General features: G+C 42.8%; 1 protein-coding gene across 7 annotated transcripts in view; it reads left to right on the forward strand.

The window, feature by feature from the left end:
* KIAA1671 overlaps positions 1-17,497 on the forward strand; it is a 128,709-nt gene that overhangs the window by 47,734 nt on the left and 63,478 nt on the right. The gene's annotated exons all lie outside the window — the stretch shown is intronic.

Raw genomic sequence — 17,497 nt, forward strand, 5'->3', positions numbered from 1 at the left:
TTTCACAGGCTCCCTCTAGGGGAAAAACTTCTATTTGTTCTTTTCTTTTAAAGGCAGATCTAACAACAAAGTTTCCTTTTTCAGTTATTTTGTCAATATTTGTTCCTTTAAAATGCGAAAGGGAACAATGGAATCACTATGTTTCTCTTCTTTTAGCTATCTGTCAAAAACGTTTGTCTCTGGTCAATGAGCTTCAAAAAACGTCAGTCCTGACACCCCGCTCCAGGATCAAGACGGTGGAAAGTTACTTTGCTTTACACTCACTTCTGCAGCTTTAAACAGTCCAACCCCCCCCCACTTCTCCTGCTTCCAAAGGGGGTTCAACAATCCTAAATGGTGAAAGTTAATCCTTTACAAGCGATTTTCTGAACTCTAGTTTGCCATGTCTTTGCTTTAATCTATCTACAAAGAAACGGAAGGCTGACTTCCTGTTTAGATCTTCCTGTTTCAGTGCCAAATTGAAATAAACTTTTAAGTCCAATTTTCCTTTCTACTCGCAAGTCCTTATTTAGAGTCCAATTGTCCGAAATTTAAGTACTCACAGTGATTGTTTTAAAAGCCAAATTGTCCCAGGAAAAAGGCAGCGCTCTCCGGCAACAGCTGTGCGGCTTCGCTCCACGGAAGAAGCAGTTGACTCTCAGCACCGCGCCACTTCCCCCTCTTCGCTCCGGAGCCCGTTAGTGGGTTCCTTTGCGGGTTGGGGGCGCGCTAAAGGTGCCCGCCGAGTCCCATGGTCACAGGCTTCATCCGCCTGTGATTTTTGAAAGGGTCCCCGCTTCGCAAGTAGTGGAAAAGACCCGTTTCCCGTGGAGCTGGTCCCTCCAGATCAGAGGGAGTCCGCCATTACCGATGGCGCCACCCCGGAAGTTGGCTTGGCAATGAGTTTAGGCCTTTGAAGCTCCTTGTGTGACTTTGAGCCTAACCTCAGCCTAACCTACCTTACTGGGTTGTTGTGAGGATAAAGTGGAGAGGAAAAGAACTATGTATGCCAACTTTGAGCTTCTTGGAGAAAAGATGGGATATAAATGAAATGAATGAATGATAATGCCTCAGCCATCCTGAATTTCCCCCCAATCTGCATTTCTGAGAAGAGGTCATCAAGAGGTGGCTCGTTTCCTTTCAAAGATAACTAGAAGTATTTTGTTTTTGCTGATTTTCTTTTTCAAGACAGGGCTGCGTACAAAATGCTACAACATTGCAAACATTAACTAATACAGCAAATGAAACCACAGCATAATTGCTAATGGCAATATTTTTATTTACTGTATTTATTGAATTTATGTCCCTCCTTTCCTTCCTAAGGAGCCCAGGGCAGCAAACAAAGCAGAAAATAAAATAAAATCTGAAATTTGAAAACAATTCAAAAAAACAATTACGATTGAAAACATCAGTTATAGTTAAAAACATTGAAAAGCAGTTGGAGTGGAAAAGATGGAAAGCATTCTTCCATCCAATGATCTTAAGGTTACCTGGAACAGTATTCTTCAGCCACCAAGGACGTCTTGGGGAGAAGAAAGGCTAAGGAGTAAAACCCTACACAAATCCAGAGTGGAATCCCTAAGACAGTTGGGTGGTGCCTTGTACACCTCCTTCAGACAACTCCTGCAGCCCAGCTGGTGCTAAACACCTGTCTCTGCTTTCCTTTAGACCACACCAGCAAGGCCAAGAGGGGGGTTTTGTTGTCTGGTCAGCCCAGGACCTCCATCCACACTGAGGTTGATGCCCCAGGGAGGTCACTTTAGTGCTGCTAATGCAGCAGTTTGACTTCGCCCCGAGAAGCACACTCCATTGTCGTTTGAGACAGACAGATGCCAGCAACAATTGCCTCAGCAAATGGGAATGTTTTCAGATTCCTCCTGGAAGTTAATCGTGATAGAGCCAGGCATACCTCATAAGAAAGCAAATCGTTCCCATAAATGTTTTTTGAAATGAGCACACAAAAATTCTTGTAACCCTTTCTAAAGACTGGGCAAGCTAAGCAGGAGCGGACGCTGCTGGAGAGCTCAGTGTCCTAAGAGGACATTCTCCTGAGTGTGTGGTCTTGGTTTGGGGCTGAATATTGACTTAGGAGTTTGTGTGCGTGAAGAGAGAATTTTATGAACTGGAGCTTTCTGTTGCACAACTCTGAGCAAAATGTCGGCACCTTCTCTCTAGAGCACTAGGCAGAAGAATGTTTCCGTAAGTGTATGTATCTTTTTTGCTCTTATTTTAAAAGAAATGTGGTTGCAGTGGGTGGACAGGCCTGAACAATATTCTAATAAAATAACTTTTGATAGGAAGTAGACTTTTTCACCAAATCACTGTAGTCTTTTTGCAAAATGTCCTCATGATTTAATCACAGGAGGGCGCTATTACACTGTAGTCACCTCGACCCAGAATTTGCCAGAATTTGCCAATTCTTTAGTTTTGTAGTGGTACGCACTTGGGTTGATGGAAACCTCTGGATTTCACTAGCTCTGCCTGCGAACCTTAAAACTTTCTCCTTGGTCTTGCTAGTTTGAACCATCCCAATTTAGATGTGGCCATTGACACATGCTTTTTTAATCTCCTGTTTGGATTACTGTAACACACTCTATGCGGGGCTGCCCCACATACCTGGCTGCCGCCAGATTGTTGATTAGGGCTGGTTCTAGGGAGCAGGTGACTCCCTTGCTAGAACAGCTCCACAGGCCGCCAGTCTGTTTCCTGGCACAAGTCAAACTGTGCTGGCTATCACCTACAGGGCTTAGGTCCATGCTGTCTGAATGGCAGTATTCCTCCGTATGAACTTGCCTGGGCTCTGAGATCTTTGGGAGGGGCCCTTCTCTTGGTCCCGCCCCCCCTCACAGGCACGCTTTGTGGGGACGCGAGAGGGCCTTCTCGGTGGTGGCTGCTTCCAGACAGTTTTGGAACTCCCTCCCTGGAGATGCTAGACAGGCTTCCTCCCTTCTGCCATTCCACCAGCAGATGAAGACTTTCTTGTTCCAACAAGACTGGCTGCTTTTAATGAAAGGGTTGGTGCCATGCTGGTTTTATTGTAATTATTGGTATGTTTTAAACACATTTTCTATATGTATATAGTTTTAATTCTACCAGTGTTTAATTGTATTTTAATGATTGATTTTTTTCTTTGTTTGTAGTGGTTCTTATTTTTATCTGTAAGCCATCTTGAGTCCTGTCAGAGGAAAAGGTGGGATAATAACAACAACGAAAAACAAACAAACAACAACAACAAAAACAACAACAAAAACAATAATATACCAAAATAAACTGGCATATCTTATAACTTGTGCCCCCCCAACTTGTGTTCCCCAGCAACCTGCCCTTCTGATCTGAGGTCCTCACGATTCCTTCACCAAATCCTATGCCACCTCCCTGTTCATAAGAAGGCCACTGTCTTCCCATTCCCCATTCTGCTGTGTATAATCCCACTGGGCTTGTGAGGACTGCAGATGTACAAATAAAAGAGCTGTGCTGGATCAGACTAAATGCCCAGCTAGTTCAGTCTTCCCCAACCTTGTGCCCTCCAGATGTTTTGGACCTCAATCTCCATCAGCCACAGCTCTCCATGGCCATTGATGAAGGCTGCTCTATAACAGGTAAAGGGACCCCTGACCATTAGGTCCAGTCATGTCTGACTCTGGGGTTGCGGCGCTCATCTCGCTTTATTGGCCAAGGGAGCCGGTGTACAGCTTCCGGGTCATGTGGCCAGCATGACTAAGCCACTTCTGGCGAACCAGAGCAGCGCATGGAAATGCCGTTTACCTTCCAGCCGGAGCGGTACCTGTTTATCTACTTGCACTTTGACGTGCTTTCGAACTGCTAGGTTGGCAGGAGCAGGGACCGAGCAAAGGGAGCTCACCCCGTTGCGGGGATTCGAACCTCCGACCTTCTGATCGGCAAGTACTAGGCTCTGCGGTTTAGAGCACAGCGTCACCCGCGTCCCTGTTATATTATATATCCCCTCAAAATCCTTTTCATCAAATTCATCTTTTTGTCCATCCTTGTATAATGCCTACAAAGTGCTTTGAACAGTCAGAATACTATCTATATAAAGGCTATTGTAAGGGACCCTGCTCTTAGCTAAAATGGGAGCTGTTTAACCATCCTTGATGGCAAAGTGTTACTGCACAGTAGCTGGGAGAAAGCATGAAATGCTGCCTGCTGGGTGCGGTTGTCCCCACAGACGTCCTTGACTTCAGCCAGGTGGTGGCCTCATATGCCAGCAGTTAGGAAGATTGATACTGTTGCATTAAAATGATAGACAATTCTCATCCTATTAAAATGGGGCAGAGGGCAGGATGATTGTTGCAGGATGGTCCATGTCAGGCAGAGGCAAACTCGGCCCTCCAGATGTTTTGGGACTACAGTTCCCATCACCCCTGACCACTGGTCCTGTTAGCTAGGGGTGATGAGAGTTGTAGTCCCAAAACATCTGGAGGGCCGAGTTTGCCTATGCCTGGTCCATGTGTTGATTTTGAAGGGAATTGGGAGCTTGTCTAGGAACGGAGAAGGATTTGGTTTTACTTTATGCAAGGGGGGTGTTTCTGTTCTGCCTCGTCCCCACTAACTTCCCTTTTTTGTGCCTATATTCTACCCCAGACTCTGTATGGTCCCAGGATTCAGTAGCTGATTATGTAAATTATCGATTCCCACACTGCTCTCTCTCTCTCTCTCTTTTTAAAAAAGTCGTTTTTACCTTTAACAATTATCATCACAAATCAATCATTATCTTGTGCACATAGGATTCTCTGAATCTCTGGACTTCCCTTCGCCCCTCCTTGGTTTCCATACTGTATCATATAATGTTCTCCATATTTTCTTAACACTCAATTCTTACCATAGTTCTCACTACATTGCAAGTGTTTTTTTAGAATCCAGCCAATGTTTTAATTATTTACAGTGTTCTTTTAAGTAACTTAAATCCCCCCCCATTCTTTATTAAATTTGTTATCAAATCAAATCAAATCAAAACTTTATTAGCAAAGCCAACAGGCCACAGCTGTACAAGAGTTAAAAGTGAGAATGGGGATAAAAGGAAGAAAAGAACAGGCAAAAGGAGGTCCGTCGGGTAAACAGGTCTGTCACTCAGATGGTGGCCCTCAATTTCGCAGCTCTCTCGATGTACCTCGCGACCTTCTCTGTTATCTGACTATCCGTATCAGATAATAGAAAATACAGTGTAATGTCTGGTGAACGGCCGGGGTTGGAGAGAATGAGTGGAGTAATAATCTCATTCCTTAGGTCTTTGTAAAGGGGGCAAGAAAGAAGGACGTGGGACACTGTTTCCGTGTTACCAACTCCACATGGGCAGAGTCGTTTTTCAAATGGAGTCTTTTGGTAACGCCCTTCGAGTACAGCAGAGGGAAGAACATCCCATCTAGCCAATGTAAAGGCACGTCTGTATTTTGGGATGGTTAGTTTAGACAAGTATGAGGCTGGAGAGTCAAAATGAGAAGGAGGAAAGTAGGTATACCATGGGCACAGTTTCTTTAAGATAGTCAGGTTGTTTTGTCGTTCAATGTCTTTCAGGCGCTGGCCTATTAGACTCTTTGCTTTAATGAGGCCCATTGATAGTAGGGACTGTGAGTGCAGGCCGCATGTAAGGAGTTTTTGATGCACAGTTTTAAACCACTTGCTTTTGTGAGGATCTTGCATTACTAACGGCAGTAGACCAGGAGGATTCAGATTAAGACGAAGCCAATAATTAAATGTTCTCTGCCAGGTCCGCGTTTCCACAGATGGAAGGCAGGCCTCGAGTCGTAATGCTGCGTTTGGAACACAGGAGGGGACACCGAGTATCTGCCTTAGAAATTTGGACTGGACAGTTTCAAGACTGGAGCAATGGTTCCCCGTCCAGATTTGCGCCCCGTACAGTAACTGCGCCAGAGGTTTAGCTTGAAAAACTTCAAGGGCTGCTGGGATGTATCTGCCCCCCTTCGTGTAGAAGAAGCGGGACAGCATCTTGATGCTTTGAGCAGCTTTTTCTTTGGCACATTTTTGATGGACATCCCAGGACCCGGTCGACTGGAAAACGATACCCAGATATTTGAAGGCTTTGACTTGTTCAATTGTCTGGTTATCCATCCTCCAGCTGTACTGTCTGTGTTTCCTTGCAAAAACCATGATTTTGGTTTTCTGATAGTTTATTGCAAGTTGCTCTCTCCTACAGTATGCTGAGAATTCACCTATTAGCCTATTTAAGCCTATTCTTGTTCGAGATAGGAGTATCGCATCGTCAGCGTACAAAAGCACTGATATTGCTTTGTCAGCCAGTTTGGGGGCGTGGAAGTCCGGAGATGACAAACAGTTAACCATATCATTGATGTAGATGTTGAATAAAACTGGAGCCAGGATGCAGCCTTGCTTGACCCCCTTACTGACAGGAACTGGTCCTATAAGATGGCCATTTAACGAAGTTCTTACATGCAGCACCGTGTCTTTGTATAAACAGCTGATCAGAAATAATAGTCTTTTGTCTATGCTAGAGGTGCTCAATTTATCCCAGAGTCTTACACGTGGAATTGAATCGAAAGCAGCCTTTAGATCGATAAAGGCTGCATATAACACCCCACGGGATTTTTTGGCATATTTGTCAATTAAATAGGCTAGGGTGAAGCAATGGTCTATGGTGGATCTGCCTTGCCTGAAACCCGCTTGCTCTTCCGCTAGAATAGCTTCAGTTTCCAGCCAGCTAGTTAGCTTGGTATAAAGATGTTTGGCATATAGTTTGCTGGGTATAGGCAGAAGGCTGATTGGTCTATAACTCGCCGGATCTGTCATGGGTCCTTTTTTATAGATTGGGATAATTATTGCCTCAGTCCAACCATCTGGGAGTAAACCCGTTGAGTCGATCCAAGAAAATAAAGACGCCAACAGGGGGGCCCACCAGCCAATGTTGGACTTCAGAAGTTCGGCAGGGATGTAATCATTCCCTGGGGCCTTGTTGTTCTTTAATTGTGCGATTAAATTCTCAACTTCCTTTGCAGTTACTGCTGGCCAATGAGGTAGGTCCTCCAGCTGAATGCATAGTTTGTAATGTTGGGCTTCCTGGTCATAGAACAAAGATTGAAAATGGCGCAACCACTCCATTGGTTCCACTGTACAGATGGAATTAGTACGCTCCTGGTCCAGTAGACCAGATATGGTTCGCCAAAAGCAAGTAGTATCTTTCTCGTGCGATGCCTTAACCAACCTGTGCCATGCGGCTCTTTCAGCTTCCAGTTTCTTTCTCCTTAATAATTGTTTGTACGACCGTCTCAGATAAATATAGGCATTAAGTAGGAGGGCAGTCCCTGATTTCCTGTATCTCCGGTAGGCTGTTCTCATTTGTCTCCTTGTTTGCCTGCACTCCAGGTCAAACCAGCTAGCTCCGTCCTTTGCCCTCTTTGTAGCGGAGCTATGTATCACTGTTGTTAAATGGGGTTTCAATCTTCCCAAGAGTAATTTAAAGCGTTCCATAATCGCAGCTGCTGAATTTCCTGATACAATAGCGGAGCGAATAAGCTTTAACTCCACTGACTGAAGAAGGAGGGTTAGGTTTTCATTCAATATTGGGGACCATTTGAGTCTTTTGGGGGCAGGTATATCCAAATTTACAGAAGGTATATATTGTGGCTCGGCAATAGAATAGTCAAAAGGCCCACCTGCAAGCTCTAAAATTAGAGGTAGGTGATCACTCAGAGTATTATGGCCCACTTGAAACTTCCTTATAAAGCTGTGAGCAAATCTTGAGATTAAGATATAATCTATAACACTTCCCCCAGCCTTGGAGAAATGGGTATATTCCCCGGGGCGGTCCCCCTCTATATTGCCGTTTAATATCAGCAGTTCCCTCCGTCTAGCAGCCTGCACTAAGCAGAGACCTGGGAAATTACTTCTACTATCTTTGGACAGACGTGTCGCGCCAATATCCGTCTGTTCTTCAGGGTCCATAAATTGGTTGAAATGAGTGTATAGACTGTTGTCATCTGTTCCTATACGAGCGTTGAAGTCTCCACACACAATAGTCAGGGCAGACGGGTAAGTAGATTCGAGAGGCTCTAAAAACGCCTCTAGCTCAGCCCATGTAGCCTTAACAACGGGTTTTTTTTGGCCTGGGGGAATATAAACATTGACCAGCAAGAGAATAGTTCTCTTGAAGCTAAGTAGAGCGGCTGTTGCTAAGGAATTGCAGCTGGGTAGGGCTGTTAGAGAGTGCGCTAGCTCCGTGGAAATGAAGCAAGCTAGGCCACCACTAGATCTGCCGCCCCTTTGAGATGGAGAGGCAGGTAGGTAGTGGCAGTTATACCCATTAAGAAATATAGGGTCATTCTGCCATGTCTCCTGAAAGAAGATGATGTCAAATTGCTTAAGGTAACACAAAAATTGTTGATTATTTTTCTTGGCGTGCCAACCCGCGATATTCCAAGACAGCACTTTTAGGCCCCGGGCCCTTCGGGGAGCTGGATCTATGTCACCACCATGTCCAGCAATTCTTTGGTGTCTAAAAAAACACACCCGTTGGTTCTTTTCGAGGCTGGCTGCTTGGAGAGAGTGTAGTGATCCTCTTTTCTTGGTGATTTGGGGCTAGATTTTGGAGTTGGGGGGGAAGCTAATTCATTCGGAGACAATTTAAGATAGCTGTGCCAGGAGCTTTGAGGTTTCACACCTTGCTTTGGTCTTACTTTATTGTACATCACAGGGGGCTCTGATTGTAATTCCACGTCTACACATTTGAAGGTGCCTCCCACTGTCTTCTTATCCACCAGACATTTGGGAGATATGGGCTGCACATAAGGGTCCTTCATTGTCTCACCTTGATCATCCTTTTTTTCTAGTCTGCTTCGAAGTAAATCAAATCTTTTCAGGATCTCAGTTTGAGCTGGGGAATGCAGTGACCAGAATCGCTTTATCAGCGAGAGTTCTTCCTCCCAAACGGAGTCCTCACTATCCCACATGAGAGGCCCGACGCCAGTTGGATGTGAGGCTTCCTTTTTTTCATTTGGTGCTGTTTGGTGGGGATGATCCTGCTGGAGCTTATGCTTTCTATTTCGATGGTTTTGGTGGTTGGTTTTTTCCCTTTTGTGAACTTCCACTCCTATGCTCTTGGGCCCTATCAGAGAGGTTGCAGGTGCTCTATTTTCAAATATTCTTAACAGGACTATTCTTTCTTTTTTGAATAGGTTTTTAGCTCTAAAAATGAAACTGGCCAGATTATGATCTAAAAAAGTAATCAATGCTCGTACCGAGCAATCATCTTGATGTAGATACTCTATAGCGGCTATGTCAGTTGCTTTTACTACCCCCGGTAAAATGCCACTTATAATGGACAAAAAGTGGTCTATACGGTCCAACCCTGCATGAAATCTAGGCGGTTTAGGGTAATTAGCAAAGACAAGCTTTTGTGGGATTAGGACTAAACTCCATTCTCTTTTGGGACACAACGTCTGTCGAACTTGGGAGGAGTGGTTCCCCTCAATAGTTTGGGTCGCCTGCTCACCTCTGTCTACTGATTCTGTGCTGGCCATGAGAGGACTCTGGGGCGATATGACTGCAGATGGATTAGTTCCTTTGTCCCAGCTCGGTGTTGATTCTTCAGAACTTGATTTAGATTCTTTTATGGGTGTATCTACTTTACGTGTCTCTTTGATGACACTCGAGTTGGATTTGTTTGTTCCACTTGTGGAAAGGGATGGAAGAAGGTTAAAGAGCTTCTGCCAATATTTTTTACAGGTACGGTGAGTTGTCTTAAGCCGCCTTAGGTTTTTCATGTTTTTGCTTTTCTTCATCTTAGGCTCAGCTTTTTTCCTCCGGGGTTTGCTGGGGAGTGGTGGATCCGGCCTGGCTAGGGGATTTGTATTCTGGTCTGAAGCGCTCACATGTTGTTTGAAGTTATCCACTAGGGTCAGGAGCAGCCCGTTTGTTATCGCTAAAAAATTTTTAACATTAAGGAGATCCTTAGAGATCTGGTATATCTGCTCCTGAAGATAATCACCCCACATTTCTATTCCGCAGTCATTGGCTTTCAACCAATGGGTTGAAAGATTACCTCCAAGTTCCAGCGGTGACAAATGAGGATTGGCATCGGGTGTGTTGGCTGTGTTAGCCTTTGTAGCATTCTCTGCTATGGCAAGTTCTTGGGCCAGATTTGTTGGATGGATAAATTTGTTATCTTCAGGTCATTTTGCCCTCCAGGTCATTTTCGCCATTTCAACGTAGCCCATTATCTTTGTTAGCCATTCTTCTCTTGTAGGTACCTTGTCTTCCTTCCATCTTTGGGCAAAGAGCACCAACACAGCTATCATAGCCTACATAAACAGTCTTTTCTGCTCCTTTGGTATTTCTGGACCTAAAATTCCTAATAAAAAGGCTTCTGGTTTTTTTACAAAAGTAATTTTAAACATTTTTTTCAACTCATTATAAATCATTTCCCAATATGATTTTGTCATCTTGCACATCCACATGTGCCTTCTTTCTCTTTACACTTCCAACATGTGTTTGTTGGTTTGGTTCTATATATTTTTGCTAATTTAGTAGGAGTTAGGTACCGACAATACATAATTTTCATATAATTTTCCTTCAGCGTACAGCATGCTGTAAATTTTAATTCTTCCCTCCATAACGTTTCCCATGATGCAAGTTGTATATTATGTCCAATATCCCTTGTTCATTGTATCATTACTAATTTAACTTCTTCATCTTTAGTATACCATTCTAACAACAGTTAATACATTTTTGAAAGTAATTTCACATTATTCTCTAATAGAATCATAGAATCATAGAGTTGGAAGAGACCACAAGGGCCATCGAGTCCAACCCCCTGCCAAGCAGGAAACACCATCAGAGCACTCCTGACATATGGTTGTCAAGCCTCTGCTTAAAGACCTCCAAAGTAGGAGACTCCACCACACTCCTTGGCAGCAAATTCCACTGTCAAACTGCTCTTACTGTCAGGAAGTTCTTCCTAATGTTTAGGTGGAATCTTCTTTCTTGTAGTTTGGATCCATTGCTCCGTGTCCGCTTCTCTGGAGCAGCAGAAAACAACCTTTCTCCCTCCTCTATGTGACATCCTTTTATATATTTGAACATGGCTATCATATCACCCCTTAACCTCCTCTTCTCCAGGCTAAACATGCCCAGCTCCCTTAGCCGTTCCTCATAAGGCATCGTTTCCAGGCCCTTGACCATTTTGGTTGCCCTCCTCTGGACACGTTCCAGTTTGTCAGTGTCCTTCTTGAATTGTGGTGCCCAGAACTGGACACAGTACTCCAGGTGAGGTCTGACCAGAGCAGAATACAGTGGCACTATTACTTCCCTTGATCTAGATGCTATACTCCTATTGATGAGGCCCAGAATTGCATTGGCTTTTTTAGCTGCCGCGTCACACTGTTGGCTCATGTCAAGTTTGTGGTCAACCAAGACTCCTAGATCCTTTTCACATGTACTGCTCTCAAGCCAGGTGTCACCCATCTTGTATTTGTGCCTCTCATTTTTTTTGCCCAAGTGCAATACTTTACATTTCTCCCTGTTAAAGTTCATCTTGTTTGTTTTGGCCCAGTTTTCTAATCAGTCAAGGTCGTTTTGAAGTGTGATCCTGTCCTCTGGGGTGTTAGCCACCCCTCCCAGTTTGGTGTCATCTGCAAATTTGATCAGGATGTCCATCATCCAAGTCGTTGATAAAGATGTTGAATAAGACCGGGCCCAAGACAGAACCCTGTGGCACCCCACTAGTCACTCTTCTCCAGGATGAAGAGGAACCATTGATGAGCACCCTTTGGGTTCGGTCAGTCAGCCAGTTACAAATCCACTGAGTGGTAGCATAGTCAAGACCGCATTTTACCAGCTTCTTTACAAGAATATCATGGGGCACCTTGTCAAATGCCTTGCTGAAATCAAGGTAGGCTACATCCACTGCGTTCCCTTCATCTACCAGGCTTGTAATTCTGTCAAAAAACGAGATCAGGTTAGTCTGACATGACTTATTTTTCAGAAATCCATGCTGACTGTTGGTGATCACAGCATTCCTTTCTAGGTGCTCACAGACTGTTTGCTTAATGATCTGCTCCAGAATCTTCCCTGGTATTGATGTCAGACTGACTGGGCGGTAATTATTTGGGTCCTCTCTTTTCCCCTTTTTGAAAATAGGGACAATATTTGCCCTCCTCCAGTCTGCCGGGACTTCGCCTGTTCTCCAGGAATTCTCAAAGATGACTGCCAGTGGTTCTGAGATCACATCTGCCAGTTCTTTTAATACTCTTGGATGCAGTTCATCTGGCCCTGGAGACTTGAATACATCTAAACTAGCCAAATATTCTTGTACTATCTCCTTAGTTATTCTGGGCTGTGTTTCCTTTGCTGGATCATTTGCTCCAAATTCTTCAGGTCGGGCATTGTTTTCTTTATCGGAGAAGACTGAGACAAAGAAGGCATTGAGGAGTTCAGCCCTTTCTGTGTCCCCTGTTTGCATTTCACCATCTTCTCCTCTGAGTGACCCCACTGTTTCTTTGTTCTTCCTTTTGCTACGAACATACCCATAAAAGCCTTTTTTGTTGCTTTTAACCTCTCTAGCAAGCCTGAGTTCATTCTGTGCTTTAGCTTTTCTGACTTTGTGTCTACACGTGCTGGCTATTTGTTTGAATTCCTCTTTGGTGGTTCCCCCCTTTTCCATTTTTTGTACACATCCTTTTTTAATCTTAACTCAGTTAAAAGTTCTTTAGATAGCCACCCTGGCTTCTTTAGGCACCTTCCATGTTTCCGTCTCATTGGTATTGCCTGACATTGTGCTTTTACTATCTCCCTCTTAACAAACTCCCAGCCATCATGAACTCCCTTTCCTTTTAGTATTACTGTCCATGGGATCTCACCCAGCACTTCCCTAAGTTTTATGAAGTCGGCTTTCTTAAAGTCAAGAAATTGAGTCCTAGTATGCTTGGCTGCTCCTTTCCTCTGTATAGTAAACTTCAGAAGAGCATGATCACTCGCGCCTAATGATCCTTCCACTTCTACCCCACTAACCAGCTCATCAACATTGGTTAGGACCAGATCTAAAATGGCTGTTCCTCTTGTTGCTTCTCCCACTTTCTGGACAATGAAGTTGTCTGCAAGGCCAGTGAGGAATCTGTTTGACCTTATGCTCTTGGCTGAGTTTGACATCCAACAAATATCCGGGTAATTGAAGTCCCCCATTACTACTATCTCCCTTCCTTTTGCATGCTTGGCCATCTGTTCCAGGAAGGCATCATCTATGTCCTCCGTTTGGCTTGGGGATCTATAGTAAACTCCCACAATGAGGTCTCTGTTATTCTTCTCTCCCTTAATTTTGACCCAAATGCTCTCACTTTGGCTTTGAGGTTCTAAATCTTGGATCTCTTCACAGGTATACACATCCCTGACATATAACGCCACTCCTCCTCCTTTCTTGTCTGGTCTGTTTCTCTGAAATAGATTGTTGTATCCCCCCATTATTACATTCCAATCGTGGGACTTATCCCACCAGGTTTCAGTGATGCCTATTATGTCATATTTAGTTTGCTGTACCAAGAGCTCAAGCTCATCTTGTTTATTTCCCATGCTTTGCGCATTAGTGTACAGACATTGAAGTCCATTAATCATTCCCCCATGTCTCTTATTTAAGGATTTTTTCCTCCACCACTAGGTCTGCGTGCTGTTTGCTCCATTTGGTCTATGACATTTGGATGATCATCTTCATCAATTGATAGACTCCTACCTTCAGGAGCACTGTCTCCCTCCCCCACATTAGTCAGTTTAAAGCCCTCCTGATCAGGTTTCTGAGATTTTTGGCAAAAACATTTCTCCCAACCGTTGTGAGGTGCAGCCCATCGCTTGCCAGAAGTCCATCTTCAAGAAACTGCAGTCCGTGATCTAAGAATCCAAACCGTTCCTGTTTACACTATTTGCGAAGCCAGCTGTTCACTTCCACTATTTTTCCCTCTCTCCCTGGGCCACGTCGTTCAACTGGGAGGACAGATGAGATGACAATTTGTGCATTTAATTGCTTCAATTTCCTGCCCAGAGCCTCGTAGTCTCTTATAAATCTTTTTCAAACCTCAAAATTTCTTTACTAAAACCATTTTTTAATCCTTTATAAATACATCATTTAATTGGTGATATTGCAACCAATCAGTTACTAAATGTCATATATCCTCAATTTTTTCCACTTTCAATTGGTCTTCTACTTCTGATAACAGCTCTTTATAAGTTGCCCACTCACCTTTTGCATTAAATTTTCAAAGATACTGCTTCCAAGATGTTTTCTGTTCCAATATTTTTTTATATTTCTCCCACACAGAATAAATTTTCTCACAAAGTGGTTTAGGAAACCTTTATGCACTTTTGTCTTTTCATACCATAGATATGCATGCTAACCAAATCTATTATCAAGACCTTCCAAGTCTAAAATATCCACATTCTTTAGAACAATCCACTCCCAAAGCCAGCAAAGACGGGACACCTCATAGTAGAATCATAGAATCATAGAGTTGGAAGAGACCACAAGGGCCATCGTGTCCAACCCCCTGCCAAGCAGGAAACACCATCAGAGCACTCCTGACATATGGTTGTCAAGCCTCTGCTTAAAGACCTCCAAAGAAGGAGACTCCACCACACTCCTTGGCAGCAAATTCCACTGTCGAACAGCTCTTACTGTCAGGAAGTTCTTCCTAATGTTTAGGTGGAATCTTCTTTCTTGTAGCTTGGATCCATTGCTCCGTGTACGCTTGTCTGGAGCAGCAGAAAACAACCTTTCTCCCTCCTCTATGTGACATCCTTTTATATATTTGAACATGGCTATCATATCACCCCTTAACCTCCTCTTCTCCAGGCTAAACATGCCCAGCTCCCTTAGCCGTTCCTCATAAGGCATCGTTTCCAGGCCTTTGACCATTTTGGTTGCCCTCCTCTGGACACGTTCCAGTTTGTCAGTGTCCTTCTTGAATTGTGGTGCCCAGAACTGGACACAGTACTCCAGGTGAGGTCTGACCGGAGCAGAATACAGTGGCACTATTACTTCCCTTGATCTAGATGCTATGCTCCTATTTCTAGATGCTATGCTCCTATTAGTATAATCTCAAGTCTGGCATGGGAAAGCCACCTCTTTCCTTAGTATCTGTTAACAATTTATAATTTATCATTGGTTTCTTCCTCTGCCCGATAAATTTGGAGATAGCTTTCTGCCATTGTTTAAATTATCCTACTCCACTGATTACTGGAATTATCTGGAATAGAAATAACATTCTTAGCAATACATTGATTTTTATTACTGATATTTCCCCACAAACCTCATCCTCCCCCATACCTCCAAATTTCTCTTTATTTCTTTCCAAGTGGTTATATAGTTGTCTTTAAAAATGTTTATATTCCTTGCTTTTTTCTATTAAAACAGTTCTGTTTTTTGTTGTAGGTCCTTTTTGTGTTGTTCTGTCATATTTTTAACCAACATTTTTGCTTCCTTTTTATTTAACTTGAAACCTGCTACTTGGCCAAACTCCAGAATTCTATCCAAGACCCTTGGTATACTTATCATCAGGTCTTCTACTGTTATCACAATGTCATCTGTGAATGCTTTCAGTTTATATGCTTTGCACCCAACTGTAATACTTTTTATTCCATCATCTGATCTTATACATCTTGCCAGGGTTTCTAAAATTAATATAAACAATAATGGGGACAGGGGACATCCCTGTCTTGTCCCTTTAGCTATTTTACATTTTTCTCTTATCACATTATTCACTATTAGCAAAGCCTATTGCTCTGAGTAAATTGCTTCTATTCCCCTCTGGAATGACTCTCCAAAGTTCATCATCTCTATTGTTTTTTTCCATAAACATCCATGACACATTGTCAAAGGCCTTCTCTGCATCTATAAATATTAATGTGGATCATTCCTGGCCTCCAGATATAACATCAATTATATTCCTTATGCTGTCCTTCATTTGACAGCCAGAAAGCCTGCTTGATTTTGATGAATCAAATCTTTGAACAACGTTTTCATATGATTGCCATTATATTGGCAAATAGTTTGTAATCATTATGTAGCAGAGAAATTGGCCTATAATTTTTTACGGATAGTAAGTCTGTGTCTTACTTTGGGATTAAAGTGATATATGCCTTTTTCCAAGACTCTGGTTCAAAATTTTATTCATTAATTCTTTTAAGGGTTATATCAGAAAATCTTGTAATTTCTTATAATATTTTGCTGATAGTCCGTCTGGTCCTGGTGATTTGCCTATTTTTGTCTGGTTGATTACTTGTTGGAATTCCACCATCGTTATTGGTGCATTTAAATAATTAATTTTCTGAACTGGAATTTGTGGCAATTTATTCTGCATCAAATATTTCTCGATTTCACCTTTATTTTCTTTACCGGATCAATATAGTTCTGTATAGTATTTTATGAATTGTCTTCTTATGTCTTTCAAATTATCTATTATTTTTCCATCTATTTTCAATTTGTTAATTGTTTTCATTCCCTGTCTTTTCTTTAACTGCTATGCCAACAGTTTCCCAGGTTTGTTACCGAATTCAAAAAAATTCTGCCTTAGTGTTTTTATCTTTCTTTCAATTCACTAACATTGAAAATTGTGTTTGTAACATTTTTATATTTTGCTTAACTGCATCTTTACCAGGTTTTTAAATCAATTTTTCTATTATTTCTTTCTTTCTTGTTTCTCTTCTTTATCCTCAGGAGTTGGTTCCCCTTTATCTTCCAGTGTGTGTGTGTGTGTTTATGTATATATATGTATAATATTTTCATATATTACTGTGGATGCTCAGGTTGCGAATGTGATCTGCGGGTTGCGATTTGGCGCTTATGTTGGAATCCAGTTGGAATTTCCTTCAGAATTATTATATTAAGTTCATCTGTTTGAAGTCTCTTTTGATAATTCATCTGTAGTATTCCATATTTTGCCATACGTTAGTTGAAGGTCACCTGGCAGTCCCTGGCAATACCTTTGCCTTTGCAAAGCTTAATTTTATCCTGAAGGCTTTGTTGATCGCTTGGACTACTTCTTCTTGTATCTCCATCCAGATGACTAATTCCTGTATTATTTTTTCTCATGTCTTCCTCAGTCTCCTCCGGTATCCCACGAAACCACAAAGTTAAATCTTTATGTTGCATTTACAGAACTGCAATCGAGTCCCAGGTGGCCTCCTGCATCTTCATCAGCTCGGCCAATTCTTCCCTCATTTTATCATGTTCCCTTTTCAATTTTTCCCCTTCTGTTGGTGTTTTTTTCTGTTGTTTCCTCAAGGCCTTTTGTATTTTTCCCTCATCCCCTGCACTGATTTTTTTTCCAATCCTGTCATTTTGGTTGAAAATTCTTTGGTTGAAAACTCACTTTTTTTTTGGGGGGGGGGTGCACAACGTCTTTGTACTTTCCCCGAGCCCCCCTCACCGATTGAGCCTTTCTCCTGAGATCAAGGCTCGTGCTCTGTCACCATTCGCGGGAACCCGGAAGTCCCCCACTCTGCACTCTCAGGTTGTTTGAATTACACCATGGCAAGTCATGGGATGTGG

This window comes from Podarcis liolepis, assembly GCF_965112155.1.
Source record: "Podarcis liolepis genome assembly, chromosome: 13".
NCBI lineage: Eukaryota > Metazoa > Chordata > Lepidosauria > Squamata > Lacertidae > Podarcis > Podarcis liolepis.